Consider the following 6,000-nt stretch of genomic DNA (forward strand, 5'->3'; position numbering starts at 1 on the left):
GTGATGATGAATCAGTCGCTCAGTCAGGACATGTTATTTTATATATATAAGATGATATGAGTAAAGAAGTGGAATCAGATATAAGGCTTTTTGCAGATGATGTTATTCTGTATAGATAATAAATAAGTTACAAGATAGTGAGAAAAGAATGGGCGATTTCAATGCGAGAGTTGGGAATAGAACTGAAGGATACGAAAGGGTGATTGGTAAAAGTGGGGAAGATATGGAAGCTAATGGGAATGGGAAGCGTTTTCTGGACTTCTGTGCTAGTATGGGTTTAGCAGTTACGAATACATTCTTCAAGCATAAGGCTATTCACCGCTACACATGGGAGGCTAGGGGTACCAGATCCATATTAGACTATATCTTAACTGACTTCAAATTCAGGAAATCTGTTAGGAATGTACGAGTTTTCCAGGGATTTTTCGATGATACAGACCACTATCTGATCTGTAGTGAACTAAATATCTCTAGGCCTAGGGTAGACAAAGTAAAATCTGTCTGTAAACGAATAAGGGTAGAAAACCTCCAGGACAAGGAAATTAGACAGAAGTACATGGATATGATTAGTGAGAAGTTTCGAACAGTAGACAGTAAGCAGGTTCAGGATATAGAAAGATAATGGGTTACATACAGGGATGCTGTAGTAGAAACAGCAAGGGAATGCCTAGGAACAACTGTGTGTAAAGATGGGAAAAGGCGAACATCTTGATGGAATGATGAAGTGAGAGCAGCTTCTAAACGTAAAAACAAGGCTTATCAGAAATGGCGCCAAACAAGGGCCGAGGCAGACAGGGAATTGTACGTAGATGAAAGAAACAGAGAGAAACAAATAGTTCTTGAATCCAGAAAGAAGTTGTGGGAAGATTTTGGTAACAACCTGGAAAGGCTAGGTCAAGCAGCAGGGGAAACTTTCTGGACAGTAATAAAGAATCTTAGGAAGGGAGGGAAAAAGGAAATGAACAGTGTTTTGAGTAATTCAGGTGAACTCATAATAGATTCAGGGGAATCACTGGAGAGGTGGAGGGAATATTTTGAACATCTTCTCAATGTAAAAGAAAATCATCCTGGTGGTGTTGTGAACGGCCAAGCTCATGGGAAGGAGGAAAATGATGTTGGTGAAATTATGCTTGAGGAAGTGGAAAGGATGGTAAATAAACTCCATTGTCATAAAGCAGCAGGAATAGATGAAATTAGACCTGAAATGGTGAGGTATAGTGGGAAGGCAGAGATGAAATGGCTTCATAGAGTAGTAAAATTAGCGTGGAGTGTTGGTAAGGTACCTTCAGATTGGACAAAAGCAGTAATTGCACCTATCTATAAGCAAGGGAACAGGAAGGATTGCAACAACTATCGAGGTATCTCATTGATTTGTATACCAGGCAAAGTATTCACTGGCATCTTGGAAGGGAGGGTGCGATCAGTCGTTGAGAGGAAGTTGGATGAAAACCAGTGTTGTTTCAGACCACAGAGGGGCTTGTCAGGACCAGATTCTCAGTATGTGCCAGATAATTGAAAAATGCTACGAGAGGAATAGGCAGTTGTGTTTATGTTTCGTAGATGTAGAGAAAGCATATGACAGGGTACGAAGGGGAAAGATGTTTGCTATACTGGGGGACTATGGAATTAAAGCTAGATTATTAAAATCAATCAAAGGCATTTTTGTTGACAATTGGTCTTCAGTGAGAATTGGTGGTAGAATGAGTTCTTGGTTCACGGTACTTACAGGGGTAGACAAGGCTCTTCCGATACCCACTTCTTCTGTTTCATATTCATCCACTCTAACCATCACCTTCTAATTCTTACACAACTCTTTTATCATTCTTCTTTATCTCCAGTCTATACCAATATCTTTCAGAATCCTCATCAGAATGCATGAGTTCACTCTGTCAAATGCTTTTTCCCAATCAATGAAACATATAATCACACCCAGGAGACTGGAGTGGGACATTGATGACGATGGTGATGTTGATGATGATGATGATGATGATGATGATGATGATGAATGAAACATATATACATTTCCCTATTCAATTCTAACACCTAGGTAGTTACAATGATTCTATAAGGAACTTTCACGTAATTAAAACTGACAGGACTTTTCCTATTTGTGAAACTCACATCCTGACTTTTAACCCCGATTATCGTCTGGCTCCATGGCTTGCTGGCCTTTGGTCACAGGGGTCCCGGGTTTGATTCCCGGCAGGTTCAGGAATTTTAACCATCATTGGTTAATTTTGCTGGCACGGGGGCTGGGTGTATGTGTCGTCTTCATCATCATTTTATCCTCATCACGATGTGCAGGTCGCCTACGGGAGTCAAATCAAAAGACCTGCATCTGGTGAGCCGAACTTGTCCTTGGACACTCCCGACACTAAAAGCCATACGCCGTTTCATTTTATTTCATTACCCCGTTTATCATCATACCATTGCGTACTATCCATCTCACAACATTATTGAGGTAATTTTGGAGTTGCTCACAATCTTGTAACTTATTTATTACTCTACACAGAATAACATCATCCGCAAAAAGCCTTATCTCTGATTGTACTTCTTAACTCATATCATTTATATATATATATAACGGGTGGTCCACCAGCCCCTTGTGATACAGTTTTATGCATCCATTTACATTTACTACAATTCTGAAAGACATCGGTCCTTCTCCCTAAACCGAGCTAATATAACGAGATGTGTCTTTACGAGCTAGAAGACAGCAGGAATCATGAGCACCGCTATTAATTCATGCAACGTTACATACGGTCTTTTACAGGGTCAAATAATCAAGTCAGTTCTTGGAAGCTATCAAGTATGCAACCTTACCACATCCCAGGCAACTGGCTGTTACAAACAATTCCTGTGTGTGATTCGAACCTCCTACCTCAAGCACTGTCCACTATCATACATCTCCCTGCCCGCTTGCCATGCAAGTTACTACGACACTTGAACTATGGTGCCCACTCCCAGCCTATTCAGTACCGTGCTCCTTGACCGTGTGTCCACCTCCTGTTTTAAAGTATCTATTCTGTGTATCTGTACTCATTTTACGGGTTCATTCAAGGTACTTATAATGAATTAATACTGGCACTCACGATTCCTGCTGTCTTCTAGCCCATAAACACACATCTAATATAACCCCGGCTTAGGGAGAGGGGCCGATGACTTTCAGAACTATTGTAATTGTGAAGGGATGCATAAAACTGGATCACAAGGGGCTGGTGGACCACCCACTATAAGAAAACATGAAGGTCCAAAAATACCACTGCATTGAGCAATTCCCCTCTTAATTATTACAGGGTCAGATAAAGCTTTGCCTACTCTAATTATCTGAGATCTATGTATTTTCTAGAAATACAGCCACCCATTCAGTCACTGTTTTGTCTAGTCAGTTGCAGTCATTTTGGCAGTAGTCTGCCATGATCCACCCTAGCAAATGCCTTAGACAGGTCAATCGCGATACAATACATTTGACGTCCTGAATCCAAGATATCTGCTATATCTTGCTGGAATCCTACAAGTTGAGCTTCAGTGGAATAACCTTTCCTAAACCTGAACTGCCTTCTATCGAACCACTATCAAAGGGTAGAGAAGGATCCACCTATTCAGTACCATTAGTTTGTATAGTGTCCTGTATAATTGGTATTGAATAGGTGGACTCTTCTCTACCCTTTGATAGTGATCAATTGCCAGTATGGACCATAATGAAATTCATAACCTAAGATTCTATCGAACCAGTTATTAATTTTGCAAACATGTCTAATATAATGGGAAAGAATGCTTTCCCAAAGCTTACATGCAATGCACGTCAAACTTACTGGCCTGTAATTTTCAGCTTTATGTCTATCACCCTTTCCTTTATATACAGGGGCTACTATAGCAACTTTCCATTCATTTGGTATAGCTCCTTCAACCAAACAATAATCAAATAAGTACTTCCAATATGGTACTATATGCCAACCCATTGTCATTAGTGGTATCCCCCAGAAATCATATCACCTGGCGAGTTGGCCATGCGCGTAGAGGCGCGCGGCTGTGAGCTTGCGTTCGGGAGATAGTAGGTTCGAATCCCACTATCGGCAGCCCTGAAAATGGTTTTCCGTGGTTTCCCATTTTCACACCAACCAAATGCTGGGGCTGTACCTTAATTAAGGCCATGGCCGCTTCCTTCCAACTCCTGAGCCTTTCGTATCCCATCGTCGCCATAAGACCTATCTGTGTCGCTGCGACATAAAGCCCCTAGCAAAAAAAAAAAAATCATATCAATTCCAGCCGCTTTTCTTGTTTTCAACTTTTGTATCTGAATGTAATTGACATTATCATAGGTGAATTTTAATGCTTGTTTAGTATTAGTCACCTCCTCTGTCTGGATATTATCCATTGTCTTCTTTGAATGCTGGAGGCTGATTTGCCCAACCCTGTTAATATATTTTCTTATTGTTACTAGTGGCTGATCAGTTATTTAAATATCTGGACAATAAAAATAAGGAATAGATTATTTCTGGCAATAAAAGTCATTTATGTTGACAATCAGGACACAGTAAGAATTGATGCTAGAATGAATTCTTGGTTCATAGTAGTTGCAGGGATTACACAAGGCTGAAATCTTTCACCTTTGTTATTCATAATATACATGAATCATTTACCGTACTGAAAGGCAGATAGTGGTAGGAAGCAGTTTGACCTATGCTGACAACTTAGTTTCAGTGGCAGACTGTGCTAAAAACCTGCCGTCTAAATTATTGGAGCTTGAAGAGAGGTGCACTGAGTATGATATGAAAATGAGCATTTCCAAGATGTCAGTGGGGAAGAAACAAGAGGACTGAATATCAGGTAAGGAATAAAAATTGGAACAAGTGGATCATTTCAAGTTTAGGATGTGTATCCTCCAAAGATGGCAGTATAGAAAATGAAACTGAATCAGGGTGCAGCAAAGCTAATGCAGTGAGCTCGTAGTTGCGATCAAAAGTATTCTGTAAGAAAGAAGTGAGTTACTGGACACGATTATGTTTACATCGGTCTGCTTGCAGATCGGCTTTGCTGTATGAGAGCAATGGTTGGGTCAAATCAGGATATGAATTTAGAAGTTGGAAGTGGTGGACACGTAAGTAGTGCTGGTATGAATAGGTGGGAACAATGGCAGGAGGTTAACAATAATGGGGGAGATAAAGGCTAAGTTAAAGGAATGAAGTCGATGGATGAAGCTGTAGACCCTACAATAAACTGATTTCAGGTGTGTGGTCATGTGAGGCAAATGGGGTACCTAGGAGAATGATGGACTCGGTCATGCAAGATGGAAGGTAAGAAAAACAGAGGAAGGCCAGTGCAACGATAGTTATACTCGGTTTTTAATCATTTAAAGGTAAGAGGTGCAGAACCGGAACTAAACAAGGCCATAGAGCCCGTTGTAAACAGAGGATTGTAGTGAATTATCAGAGTTCTGTCGATGGAGTCTTAAAAAGCATCAGTCTGTAACAAAGATGTACGGTAGGTTTGTATGTTACGTCCGACTAACGACCATTAAGGTTTTTGGAGACGCCAAGGTGCCGGAAAATTTGTTCCACGAAAGTTTGTTGTTTTTGTTTAACTTGCTGGTAAATCTACGACAGGTCGCTGGTACAGGCCTACTGCAGCACCTTCAAATACCACTGGACTGATCTGGACAAATTCATTGCGGTTACACAGGAGCATACACATGATATTGTTCTGGACAATAAAATAACAAATCACCATCATCATATCAAAACATTGGCTATATAAACATTAGGGGCTAAACATACAAAAGGCAGTTAACGGACCGGATATAAACCTCAAAGGCGGAAAAAAGATAACTTGTGAGTTTGTATCACAGAGTTTTTCACATTTTTTATTCTTCTACAATTCAATGTAATTCAATTTTTTACAGTTTCGAAGGAAAAGAACCTCCTCTTACTATCATTTACTCTCTGATGTTCATGTTCCCTGTTATTGGATCTTCTTGGACTTGGAGTTGGTTTATTTCTT

Source organism: Anabrus simplex, chromosome X (assembly GCF_040414725.1).
Source record: "Anabrus simplex isolate iqAnaSimp1 chromosome X, ASM4041472v1, whole genome shotgun sequence".
In the NCBI taxonomy this organism is placed as follows: domain Eukaryota; kingdom Metazoa; phylum Arthropoda; class Insecta; order Orthoptera; family Tettigoniidae; genus Anabrus; species Anabrus simplex.